The sequence below is a fragment of the Schistocerca serialis genome, chromosome 4 (genome assembly GCF_023864345.2).
Source record: "Schistocerca serialis cubense isolate TAMUIC-IGC-003099 chromosome 4, iqSchSeri2.2, whole genome shotgun sequence".
Taxonomy (NCBI): Eukaryota; Metazoa; Arthropoda; class Insecta; order Orthoptera; family Acrididae; genus Schistocerca; species Schistocerca serialis.
In genome coordinates, this window is record NC_064641.1 from 415,450,511 (window position 1) to 415,464,726 (window position 14,216).

The 14,216-nt window shown below is 51.9% G+C and overlaps 1 non-coding gene across 1 annotated transcript; it reads left to right on the top strand.

Annotated features, from left to right (window-relative positions):
* The first annotated feature begins 12,668 nt into the window (after window positions 1-12,668).
* Window positions 12,669-12,823, top strand: LOC126476388 (5.8S ribosomal RNA). The gene has a single exon (XR_007586930.1). It is a non-coding gene; the product is annotated as a 5.8S ribosomal RNA (ribosomal RNA).
* Window positions 12,824-14,216: the final 1,393 nt, after the last annotated feature.

Here is a 14,216-nt window from a genome sequence, read left to right on the forward strand (position 1 = left end):
CTATATTGTACCTTAACCTAACCTACGTTGTGCCTTAACCTAACCTACGTTGTGCTTAACCTAACCTACGTTGTGCCTTAACCTAACCTACGTTGTGCCTTAACCTAACCTACGTTGTGCCTTAACCTAACCTACGTTGTGCCTTAACCTAACCTACGTTGTGCCTTAACCTAACCTACGTTGTGCCTTAACCTAACCTACGTTGTGCCTTAACCTAACCTACGTTGTGCCTTAACCTAACCTACGTTGTGCCTTAACCTAACCTACGTTGTGCCTTAACCTAACCTACGTTGTGCTTAACCTAACCTACGTTGTGCCTTAACCTAACCTACGTTGTGCCTTAACCTAACCTACGTTGTGCCTTAACCTAACCTACGTTGTGCCTTAACCTAACCTACGTTGTGCCTTAACCTAACCTACGTTGTGCCTTAACCTAACCTACGTTGTGCCTTAACCTAACCTACGTTGTGCCTTAACCTAACCTACGTTGTGCCTTAACCTAACCTACGTTGTGCCTTAACCTAACCTACGTTGTGCCTTAACCTAACCTACGTTGTGCCTTAACCTAACCTACGTTGTGCCTTAACCTAACCTACGTTGTGCCTTAACCTAACCTACGTTGTGCCTTAACCTAACCTACGTTGTGCCTTAACCTAACCTACGTTGTGCCTTAACCTAACCTACGTTGTGCCTTAACCTAACCTAATTTGTGCCTTAACCTAACCTAATTTGTGCCTTAACCTAACCTAATTTGTGCCTTAACCTAACCTAATTTGTGCCTTAACCTAACCTAATTTGTGCCTTAACCTAACCTAATTTGTGCCTTAACCTAACCTAATTTGTGCCTTAACCTAACCTACGTTGTGCCTTAACCTAACCTACGTTGTGCCTTAACCTAACCTACGTTGTGCCTTAACCTAACCTACGTTGTGCCTTAACCTAACCTACGTTGTGCCTTAACCTAACCTACGTTGTGCCTTAACCTAACCTACGTTGTGCCTTAACCTAACCTACGTTGTGCCTTAACCTAACCTACGTTGTGCCTTAACCTAACCTACGTTGTGCCTTAACCTAACCTACGTTGTGCCTTAACCTAACCTACGTTGTGCCTTAACCTAACCTACGTTGTGCCTTAACCTAACCTACGTTGTGCCTTAACCTAACCTACGTTGTGCCTTAACCTAACCTACGTTGTGCCTTAACCTAACCTAATTTGTGCCTTAACCTAACCTAATTTGTGCCTTAACCTAACCTAATTTGTGCCTTAACCTAACCTAATTTGTGCCTTAACCTAACCTAATTTGTGCCTTAACCTAACCTAATTTGTGCCTTAACCTAACCTAATTTGTGCCTTAACCTAACCTAATTTGTGCCTTAACCTAACCTAATTTGTGCCTTAACCTAACCTAATTTGTGCCTTAACCTAACCTACGTTGTGCCTTAACCTAACCTACGTTGTGCCTTAACCTAACCTACGTTGTGCCTTAACCTAACCTACGTTGTGCCTTAACCTAACCTACGTTGTGCCTTAACCTAACCTACGTTGTGCCTTAACCTAACCTACGTTGTGCCTTAACCTAACCCAGTTTGTGCCTTAACCTAACCTAGTTTGTGCCTTAACCTAACCTAATTTGTGCCTTAACGTAACCCATGTTGTGCCGTAACGTAACCCATGTTGTGCCGTAACGTAACCCATGTTGTGCCGTAACGTAACCCATGTTGTGCCGTAACGTAACCCATGTTGTGCCGTAACGTAACCCATGTTGTGCCGTAACGTAACCCATGTTGTGCCGTAACGTAACCCATGTTGTGCCGTAACGTAACCCATGTTGTGCCGTAACGTAACCCATGTTGTGCCGTAACGTAACCTATAATATGCCTTAACCTAACCTATAATATGCCTTAACCTAACCTATAATATGCCTTAACCTAACCTATAATATGCCTTAACCTAACCTATAATATGCCTTAACCTAACCTATAATATGCCTTAACCTAACCTATAATATGCCTTAACCTAACCTATAATATGCCTTAACCTAACCTATAATATGCCTTAACCTAACCTATAATATGCCTTAACCTAACCTATAATATGCCTTAACCTAACCTATAATATGCCTTAACCTAACCTATAATATGCCTTAACCTAACCTAAAGTGCGCCGTAACCAAAACTATATTGCGCCTTAACCTGACGCACGTTGTCGCTGAACCTGCTCTGTAATTGTTATGCAACTCGTTAAATTAGTGTACTGTTGCCTAACCGCAACCCTCGCAATATAGTTCGCTACTCGCACTGCCCGGTCCCCTGTGTATCGCGTCATGTTAAACACCTTGCAGGTGTTGCTGACTTTCCACATGCTCCTGCTATACACTGTAATGTGGATAGCAGCAGGACGTACATGCCCCCCCCCCTTCCCCCCTGCCTTCGCAAGCTGGTCGGTGAGAAGTTTGCATGTTCAACGCCCTTCGCATGCCGACGTACTCAGCCTACGTTGTGGTACGGCCTGTCACCTGTCCGCCGATGTACGCAAAACCCACAAACTGTACTGCACATTGGTCCGTATGTACTGAATGATACATCGTGGCACATGTGGCCGTATGACGACTGCGCCTAGCAACGGCGGACCATACAGTCCAAATATTGTGCACGCAGCTACGTGTCGTCTCCCTATAAGAGCTGGATTGCAGTGTGGTACGCCATACAGACGTGTGGGAGGAACGGACGCCCTGGATGGCGATCAGCATGAGCAGTCTGTTGATGTAGTGGAGCGTGTATTCGGACGTAGTCGTCTCTTCTCACACACCGTGATAGCATGTTGCACCGTGTTCCACATCTGCGACATGCTGCAGAGGCCGGCTGACAGTCGTTCGCGCAATGGACACCGCATACGTACGGGGTCGACCTTCCACGTGTTCTCTAGGCGTGCACATGTTGTTGCGTCTATGTGGGCAGACGTAGTGTGTTGTGACACCTGACACAGGCATGCAATACTCGTTGCAAATGGCGATGGACGTGTACGTTTGCTGGTGACGTTACGCAAATGAACAACTGGTAACCCGTTGTGGTGCGGTTGTTCTCGCTAGAGGTGAATCAGTGTTGGCGACGATCGGTCGAGCTATTAACCGGTTGTTTCAGGGATACCCACCATGCCCACGAACGTGAAAGGGGATCTGGGTGTGAGGCGATACGCGGCGGTGGCTGGGTGGGACCGTCCCCGGCCGGTGAGGGGGGGCCGCCCGGCGTGCTGGCAGCGCGGTGCGTGGGCGCACGCGCTACAGCCGGCTGGTGGGGGCGGCCAGTGGCAGGCGCGCCGGCCGACGGACGCGGCAGGCGGCGCAGCTGCGCGCCGGCGCCCCCTGCTCGCGGCGCCTTGCGGCCAAAGTAGGTCCTCGCGGGCCCGGTTCGAAGCGCGGTGGCCATCTGCAGTGTGCTGGTCCGATTGAGGACTTTGTGCGCTGAGGATGCGCCGCCGCCCGGCGCTCGGCGCCGCGACGCCGTCTGCTGCTCGGTCGCCCCAGCGGTTCTCGCAGGTGGTTTGTATCGCAGCTGTGCGGACGTGTTGGCGCGTGCGCTGTGCTGGGAGAGTTCGCTTCGGCACCCAAGTGGGGCTTTTGTCCTTCTGTGGCGCCGGCGTTGGAGCTGCCGGTCACCGTAGGTGGCGCGTGTTGTCTCCCGCCGGCAATGCCACGACAGCACGCTCCCGGGCCTCTGTCGGCAGCGGCAAGCTCAGTTGGGAGCACGGGTGGTCGCACCTAAAGCGTCTACTCGCCTAACTCCGGGCGATTGCGCCTCTCTCGAACCCGACCAAGTACTTAGGACGGCGCTGCGCGCCGCCGGGACCTGAGAGGGTTTCGAGGTGTGTTGTGCAGGGGAGCTCAGCCTCCTCCTGTTTGCAGAATAATTGAGCGGACGCTTGCGTGTTCGCGCGGGCCCCCGGGACACACTCCCGGGCGGCCGGCTGCTCAGCTCTAGTTGACGCAGCTCCCTGGTTGATCCTGCCAGTAGTCATATGCTTGTCTCAAAGATTAAGCCATGCATGTCTCAGTACAAGCCGCATTAAGGTGAAACCGCGAATGGCTCATTAAATCAGTTATGGTTCCTTAGATCGTACCCACGTTACTTGGATAACTGTGGTAATTCTAGAGCTAATACATGCAAACAGAGTCCCGACTGGCGTGAGGTCAGTCGTTTGACGGCGCGTTTCGGGGCGGGCCCGCCCGCTGCCGGCGCGCCGTAGGGCACGGAAGCTCGCACTGGGGCGTATCGCTTTCCAGTCGGGTGTGCCGCGGCCGTCCTCACAGGGGAAGTGAAGCGTCTCACATAGCCTCTCCTTCCCAAGTGGCTCTTTCCGCCTTCCCGTGGTGCCAGATGTTAAGCTTGGCTTCTGCCTTGCGACAAAAGGGAGAGCTGCGACCCAACCCGATGCGAAAGCGAAGGGTGCGTGGCACAGGGGGAGCTGTGTCGAGGGACCGAACACCAGTCCCTTTCTGTTCGCAGGGCACAGACCAGCAGGTGCTCTGCATGCCGGCGACCTCGTTTGTCGGCGTGGGATCACGGCGCGAGTCGGCAAGGGTGCTTCGCCGCGCCCCTGGGTAACCGGGGCGTGTTCTGCCAAACCCAGGTGGTGGTGACATCGCCTGGGCCAGGTTAGATGGGCCCAGACCGCCGAACGACTGGGGGACCGACCCACCACCTGAGTAGGAGTGGGTCCCTGGCCTTCGGGTGGAAACTCGGGCAAGTAGGCGGCGAAGGGCGAGAGGTGCATCCGCCTCTCCGGAGTGCGGGGTGCAGTTGCCGAGGAGCGTCGTGTGAAATCGTCGGCGACGAGGCCATCGATGGGGACCAGTGCGCTGGCGACGGCGTGCTGAACCCGGCAGCTCTGAAGTGCCCTTGACCTAGGGGCGAGGTCGGTGGGCGAGCTGCAGAAGTCCCCCCCCATGCCAGAGGAGCCGGTCCGGGGCAAGAGACGGGCTCCCATCTTTCATCACTCGTTACTCATCATGGCGGCATCTGAAACGAGTGATTCTTGTGCGACCAAGCGCGCTTCTACTGCGCCTGATCCCTCTCCCCAGGACGAGCTGGGACAGGCAGAAGGTGAATCTGTGACACAAAGGCACAGTAGAATTTCACTGCTCTTAGAGCAGAACGTAAAAAATGGGAAGATAAGCCAAGCGGCTTTAACAGCTATTAAAAATGAACTTACTGCATGGGCCATCGCCCACGCTAAATTAGAAGGACGAGTAGAAGAATTGGAAAAAGAAAATCAAAGATTGAGAAACCAACCGACTAAGACTTGGGCGGCGGTGGCTGCGCAGGCGCCAACAAAGCTGCATACTACAAAAGATAGTATTGACAAAGCAGTCAAAAGAACAGACACTGCGGTCTTCCTCAGGACACTGCCTGGGCAAGACACCAGTGTCAAGAAAATACAAGAGCTCTTTACGAAGACCATAAACCCAACCAAAGATAAGATCAGAATAAAAAGAATAAAACCTAGTAGAAACTCAGTTATAGTAGAAGTAGCCTCGGAAGAGGACAAGGACAAAATATTAAACAATCAGAAATTAAATTCACTTGTCAAGTGCGAACCTCCCAAGAAGAGGAATCCACTTGTAATTCTCTACGACGTTCCAACCATCATGACAGATGACGAATTGACGAATACAATAAGAGAGCAAAATTTCGATGACACAGACGAGGAGGAATTCAGAAAGAGCTTTAGATTGAGATTCAAGACGGGGCCTCGGGGGCGTGATGTGGTACATCACGTAGCCGAGGTCACGGCACAGATGTGGAAAAGAATTACAGCAATGAGCAGACTATATGTAGGTTTTCACTCAATTAACGTAAGAGACTACATCGTGGTACCTCGCTGCCACAACTGTGGTGACCTGGACCACATCCTAAGGATGTGCACCAGGGAGTCGGCTTGCACGAAATGTGGTACAAGTGGACATAGCCGTAAAGACTGTAAAGCAGCAGCGGTCTGTATTCCCTGCAAAAACCGAGGGAAGAAGTCATGCGGAGCCTCAGGACGCAGTTGCCCAACATACAGAATGTTGGAACAACGACTCATCTCAAAAATAGACTATGGCTGATCATAGCCCAAGAAATAGGATGCCAAAACATAAATCCCCAAGTAAGAGGAGGCGGGACGCTATGAGGGCAACCAGATTTAAGAACTTCCTAATGGCGCTTTCAAGTGCCACTACAACGGAAATAACAGATAAGGCCGTACAAACGGAGCCTTATATGATAGACAAAAATATACAGACAGATCCTCCAGTGGTTAACATAGATCCCGCCCCTCGACGAAGGGAAATAATGCCGACAATCCACCTGAAGCGGCAAGAGCATCCTACAACAGAGATATCCTTGATAAAACCCAGCATAAAACCCATACAAGAAAGTGCTGTTACAAGCACAAGCTCGAAGCCCACAGTGCATAACACCCCAGTGGTCAGATTGCCACCCGTGGACCCGGTAAGGGTTTATCCCAACATCGAGTACACGATGCAACTGGCCAGACTGGAAGAGCCGATTACCCTGGCCACCGCCTTACGGCATGTGGTCCGAGTAGGACACGAAGAGGGAAGAAAGGTAACCTTCTCGGTAATGGAGGCTGTAGATAGAATACAGCTTAAGTCAGTGAATCTCCCAACCGATTTCGGAGCCCTGCGAGACTTACTGAAAAAAGTATTTGAGAGACGCAGTGAAAAGTTTGACCTTCAGGACATCTACGAACAGGCCGTACTGGCAAATGGACGAATTGCTTTCGACTGGAGTAAGACCTGGCCGGACGACCATATGCACACATACTTTCCATGACGACAGAAATAACAATTGGACAACTGAACACGCATAACAGTCGACTTGTTATGCAGGAGCTCCGTAAAGAGGTGGAGGAGAGGAGACTAGATGTGCTCTGCCTACAGGAGCCGTACTCCCAAGCTGGGAAAATAGCCTTTGCTGCTACAACATGGCAAATTGTCAGCGGAGATGAGGATCCAAGAGCAGCAATAATAATAACAAATAAACTCCTAAGGGTAACTACCCTCTCACAATTTGCAACTCGTCACTGCAACGTCGTGGAGCTCCAGTCACCAACGGGAGTAATCATACTCATAAACATGTACTTCCAATATGGAGATGAAATAGAACGGCATTTGGAACATCTGGCAAGAGTCACCACGGCGTTGCGAGGACGAAAAATAATAATAACAGCTGACATCAATGCAAAATCCCCCCTATGGTACAGCGGCACCAGAGATGCAAATGGTGATAAAGTAGAGGACTTTTTAATGGCTTCACAGCTCGTGGTGGCAAACAAGCCGGGCAATCCTCCTACCTACACAGCAGGAGGAGGACAAGGAACGAACATAGACGTTACCTTAACGTCACATAACGCAGCCAATTTAATAAAGAACTGGACAGTTATAGGCAATGCCACCACGAGCGACCACAACCTAATAACTTTCACCTTGAGTGAAAGAGAGTGCCGCTGGACCATGGGATGGGAGGTGCAGTACAATTATAATAGAGCGGATTGGGAACTCTTAGCGAGGGAGTGCGACATTCCTCCATCACCAGAAGGTGACGTACACGAAGACTTCGACATAGACAGACAAGCTGAGGAACTGGTGGGTGCAGTACATAGAGCGGTGAGGGCCGCTGTACCAACCAGGAGGAAGGCCGTGGCGGCCTCACCAGCACCATGGTCGCCCGAATTAGAGGAGTTACGTCGGTCTGTCGGAAGGCTAAGGAGAAACTACCAGCGCAGTGTCGTCTGGCTGGAAAGACAAAGATGGCAACTACAATACAGGGAGGCTAAGCAAGGTTTTCAGAAGGCACTACGTGAAGTGAGACTACGGAGCTGGGAAAGCTATGTGCTGAACCAGTTAGCTGTGGATCCGTGGGGCCTCCCTTATAAATTGGTAAGGGAAAAAATCCGCTCTCCTCTGGAGCTATCAACTGTCAGGCGGGGGGACGGGATGACGGAGTCTTGGCAGGAAACTGCTGAGGTCCTTCTCCAGTCCCTGCTGCCTGACGACAACGCGGACGAGGAAACTGAAAACCAAAAGCAACTGCGGGACGCATATGTAACGGAATACAATAACAACACGGCAGTCTACCCATTCTCGGAAGAGGAGGTGGCTGCACAAATAAAGTCCCTGAAACGAGGGAAAGCTCCAGGACCAGACGGCATTGTGGCTGAGGTGGTGCAATTTCTGGCACCCCAGTTGGTGGCGCCGTTAACTCGCCTCTTCAATGAGTGTCTCCAACAAAGGAAGTTTCCCAAGATCTGGAAAACTGCAAATGTAATCATAATCAAGAAGGGACCAGAGAAAGATCCAACTGACGCCAAATCCTATAGGCCAATCTGTTTATTGGACCTATTCGGAAAGCTCTTGGAGAAACTGCTGGCTGACAGATTGACGGCTCATCGGATGCTGTGCGGGATGAGCAACAGGCAGTTCGGCTTCAGGCCGGGACGGTCGGCATCTGATGCGATCGCTCTGGCGGCTGAGGTCTGCGGCTCGACCCCGCACAAATATGTCGTTGGCATCATGGTGGACATCAGTGGCGCCTTCGACAACCTGTGGTGGCCTTCGCTCTTCTCCTGCTTACGGGAGAAGGAGTGTCCAGGGCCGCTATATGGGTGTCTGAGGAGCTATTGTAAGGATAGGGAGGTTTGGCTATCATCCCCTAGCGGAAGAATCGGAAAAACAATTAGTAAGGGATGTCCCCAAGGCTCAGTACTGGGGCCCCTGTTTTGGGACTTGCATATGGAACCTTTGTTAGACGAACTACAACAAAGTGAAGAAGTGCTAGAGGTGATAGCCTACGCAGATGACCTCCTCCTGCTGGTCGGCGGTCGTAGCCGAGAGGATATAGAACCAAAAATTGAAAGGGCCATTGAAAGACTACACCAATGGTGTCTTAAAACGAAAATGAAAATTTCCCCAAGCAAGTCTACTTATCTGTTACTAAAAGGTCAGCTAATAAGAAATCCTACAGTGAGAATCGATGGCTCACCAGTTCTTCGGCGACGTGAGGCACGATATCTGGGAGTCATAATTGACGAGAGATGGAACTTCGGAAGGCACATAGAAGCCGTAACACAGAAAGCTCTACAAATATTAAACAATCTCATTTCCATTGGACGTAAACGTTTTCATCTCCCCCCTCATCTTATCAGACTTTATCACAACAGCATCCTCACATTAGTAGTGGGTTACGGCTCGGGAGTCTGGGCGCACAGGCTCACGCGGGTCGTGCCCGCCATGACAGTGAGAAGAGTCCAGAGAAACATGATACTAAGATCAGTGGGGGCCTATAGGACGTCACCGGGGGGAGCTCTGTTAGTTATAATGGGGCTCTGCCCGCTAGACATCAAAATTAGAGAACAAGCGGCATGGTATTGGGTGAAAAAAGGAGATGGGGAAAAAATAATAGATATCATGGGTGTGAGAGTAGAGGATAAAAGGGAGATAAGAAACAGAGGGGAGGAACTGTGGCAAAGGAACTGGGAGGAGGATGAAACGGGAAGAAGAACATTTGAGTTCTTACCTGATGTCAAAGAACGTGGTACAATGAAGTATTTTGAACCCACACGAGGACTCATCCACTTCCTCACTGGTCATGGACCCTATCCGACATACTTATGTCGGTTTGGGAAAAGGGCAACCCCCGAGTGCGACTGTGGCGCAGCGGAAGGAACTCCCGAACATGTGGTTTTCGAGTGCCCTCTCTTCAATGACGTGGCGGAAACTTACAGAGACAGACTTCCACATAACCAGACATACGACCTTTTAAGGCAGGAAGACACTTTTCATACCTTGAATGCTCTGGCAGAAGAGGTATCACGAAAGGTTTTAATAGAGTACCTAAGGGATCTAGGGTAAATATCAAATACCTAATTCTCGAACAACCAACCGATTAGGACTTGATCTCAGTCCCATACCGCCTGTGCGTGGAATGGCCGACTTCTGGTAGTTGGAAACCGCCACGTGCGGGATTAGGGGGATGGGATCAACAAACCGATCACGACAAAGCACCAATAAGACGTAGGTTAAGTTAGTAGAGTAGGATTAGATTAGAATACTAACATAGGAAGCTGCAGCGATTACTAACCTCGGCCGGCCCAGTGCCAGGGGCACGCTCCTCGGGGTTAGCTCGGGGAGCCTGGCCACTCCAAGTAGGTTTATACTCACTGGCACACCTGTGACGCTGCAGTTAGTAGTCATTCTAGATTAGACATAGGTAAATTAAACTGCTCATTGCTTTTGCAAGAAATTAACACTAACTCAGGAACCTAAAGTAGTATCTCATAAATAGAATGCATAGGTAAACTAAAGTATTATTGTAACTGTAGGAATTTAATATTACCTAAGAACTTAGAAAGTAGCTCACTAACACTATTTGTAAATTAGCTGCAAAATATTAAACTATGTAATAATCATTATGGCCCACTAATCATGTTAGGAGGTGGGCTAAACATGTATAAATAATATTGTTGTCAATAAAGATTTTTTTTTTTTTTTTTTTAAAAAAAAAAAAAAAAAAAAAAAAAAAAAAACAGAGTCCCGACCAGAGATGGAAGGGACGCTTTTATTAGATCAAAACCAATCGGTCGGCTCGTCCGGTCCGTTTGCCTTGGTGACTCTGAATAACTTTGGGCTGATCGCACGGTCCTCGTACCGGCGACGCATCTTTCAAATGTCTGCCTTATCAACTGTCGATGGTAGGTTCTGCGCCTACCATGGTTGTAACGGGTAACGGGGAATCAGGGTTCGATTCCGGAGAGGGAGCCTGAGAAACGGCTACCACATCCAAGGAAGGCAGCAGGCGCGCAAATTACCCACTCCCGGCACGGGGAGGTAGTGACGAAAAATAACGATACGGGACTCATCCGAGGCCCCGTAATCGGAATGAGTACACTTTAAATCCTTTAACGAGTATCTATTGGAGGGCAAGTCTGGTGCCAGCAGCCGCGGTAATTCCAGCTCCAATAGCGTATATTAAAGTTGTTGCGGTTAAAAAGCTCGTAGTTGGATTTGTGTCCCACGCTGTTGGTTCACCGCCCGTCGGTGTTTAACTGGCATGTATCGTGGGACGTCCTGCCGGTGGGGCGAGCCGAAGGCGTGCGACCGCCTCGTGCGTGCTCGTGCGTCCCGAGGCGGACCCCGTTGAAATCCTACCAGGGTGCTCTTTATTGAGTGTCTCGGTGGGCCGGCACGTTTACTTTGAACAAATTAGAGTGCTTAAAGCAGGCAAGCCCGCCTGAATACTGTGTGCATGGAATAATGGAATAGGACCTCGGTTCTATTTTGTTGGTTTTCGGAACCCGAGGTAATGATTAATAGGGACAGGCGGGGGCATTCGTATTGCGACGTTAGAGGTGAAATTCTTGGATCGTCGCAAGACGAACAGAAGCGAAAGCATTTGCCAAGTATGTTTTCATTAATCAAGAACGAAAGTTAGAGGTTCGAAGGCGATCAGATACCGCCCTAGTTCTAACCATAAACGATGCCAGCCAGCGATCCGCCGCAGTTCCTCCGATGACTCGGCGGGCAGCCTCCGGGAAACCAAAGCTTTTGGGTTCCGGGGGAAGTATGGTTGCAAAGCTGAAACTTAAAGGAATTGACGGAAGGGCACCACCAGGAGTGGAGCCTGCGGCTTAATTTGACTCAACACGGGAAACCTCACCAGGCCCGGACACCGGAAGGATTGACAGATTGATAGCTCTTTCTTGATTCGGTGGGTGGTGGTGCATGGCCGTTCTTAGTTGGTGGAGCGATTTGTCTGGTTAATTCCGATAACGAACGAGACTCTAGCCTGCTAACTAGTCGCGTGACATCCTTCGTGCTGTCAGCGATTACTTTTCTTCTTAGAGGGACAGGCGGCTTCTAGCCGCACGAGATTGAGCAATAACAGGTCTGTGATGCCCTTAGATGTTCTGGGCCGCACGCGCGCTACACTGAAGGAATCAGCGTGTCTTCCTAGGCCGAAAGGTCGGGGTAACCCGCTGAACCTCCTTCGTGCTAGGGATTGGGGCTTGCAATTGTTCCCCATGAACGAGGAATTCCCAGTAAGCGCGAGTCATAAGCTCGCGTTGATTACGTCCCTGCCCTTTGTACACACCGCCCGTCGCTACTACCGATTGAATGATTTAGTGAGGTCTTCGGACTGGTACGCGGCATTGACTCTGTCGTTGCCGATGCTACCGGAAAGATGACCAAACTTGATCATTTAGAGGAAGTAAAAGTCGTAACAAGGTTTCCGTAGGTGAACCTGCGGAAGGATCATTACCGACTAGACTGCATGTCTTTCGATGTGCGTGTCGTGTCGCGCAACACGCTACCTGTACGGCTCGCAGTAGCCGTGCGCCGCGTGCGGAACCACGCGTTCGTCTCAAAACTAACGGCAATGTTGTGTGGTACGAGCGCTGAAGCGCTGGAGCGGCTGGCCTGCGGCACCTGGCGCCTGGCGCCGGTTTTGAATGACTTTCGCCCGAGTGCCTGTCCGCTCCGGTGTGGAGCCGTACGACGCCCATCGGCCGTGAGGCCGTTGGACACTGAACGCTGGAACAGGGGCCGCCACACGCCTCAGTCCCGCCTATGCAACTGTCTTGAAAGAGATAGTGGAAACTATGAAAAGATCACCCAGGACGGTGGATCACTCGGCTCGTGGGTCGATGAAGAACGCAGCAAATTGCGCGTCGACATGTGAACTGCAGGACACATGAACATCGACGTTTCGAACGCACATTGCGGTCCATGGATTCCGTTCCCGGGCCACGTCTGGCTGAGGGTCGGCTACGTATACTGAAGCGCGCGGCGTTTGCCCCGCTTCGCAGACCTGGGAGTGTCGTGGCCGCCTGTGGGGCCGGCCGCGTCTCCTTAAACGTGCGATGCGCGCCCGTCGCCTGGCGGTTCGCATACCGGTACTTACTCGGTAGCGTGCACAGCCGGCTGGCGGTGTGGCGTGCGACACCTCGTACAACGACCTCAGAGCAGGCGAGACTACCCGCTGAATTTAAGCATATTACTAAGCGGAGGAAAAGAAACTAACAAGGATTCCCCCAGTAGCGGCGAGCGAACAGGGAAGAGTCCAGCACCGAACCCCGCAGGCTGCCGCCTGTCGTGGCATGTGGTGTTTGGGAGGGTCCACTACCCCGACGCCTCGCGCTGAGCCCAAGTCCAACTTGAATGAGGCCACGGCCCGTAGAGGGTGCCAGGCCCGTAGCGGCCGGTGCGAGCGTCGGCGGGACCTCTCCTTCGAGTCGGGTTGCTTGAGAGTGCAGCTCCAAGTGGGTGGTAAACTCCATCTGAGACTAAATATGACCATGAGACCGATAGCGAACAAGTACCGTGAGGGAAAGTTGAAAAGAACTTTGAAGAGAGAGTTCAAAAGTACGTGAAACCGTTCTGGGGTAAACGTGAGAAGTCCGAAAGGTCGAACGGGTGAGATTCACGCCCATCCGGCCACTGGCCTCCGCCCTCGGCAGATGGGGCCGGCCGCCCGCGCGGAGCAATCCGCGGCGGGGTCGTGTCCGGTTGCCTTTCCACTCGCCGCGGGGCGGGGCCGTTCCGGTGTGCGGTGGGCCGCACTTCTCCCCTAGTAGGACGTCGCGACCCGCTGGGTGCCGGCCTACGGCCCGGGTGCGCAGCCTGTCCTTCCGCGGGCCTCGGTTCGCGTCTGTTGGGCAGAGCCCCGGTGTCCTGGCTGGCTGCCCGGCGGTATATCTGGAGGAGTCGATTCGCCCCTTTGGGCGCTCGGGCTCCCGGCAAGCGCGCGCGGTTCTTCCCGGATGACGGACCTACCTGGCCCGGCCCCGGACCCGCGCCGCTGTTGGCTCGGGATGCTCTCGGGCGGAATAATCGCTCCCGTCAGCGGCGCTTCAGCTTTGGACAATTTCACGACCCGTCTTGAAACACGGACCAAGGAGTCTAACATGTGCGCGAGTCATTGGGCTGTACGAAACCTAAAGGCGTAATGAAAGTGAAGGTCTCGCCTTGCGCGGGCCGAGGGAGGATGGGGCTTCCCCGCCCTTCACGGGGCGGCGGCCTCCGCACTCCCGGGGCGTCTCGTCCTCATTGCGAGGTGAGGCGCACCTAGAGCGTACACGTTGGGACCCGAAAGATGGTGAACTATGCCTGGCCAGGACGAAGTCAGGGGAAACCCTGATGGAGGTCCGTAGCGATTCT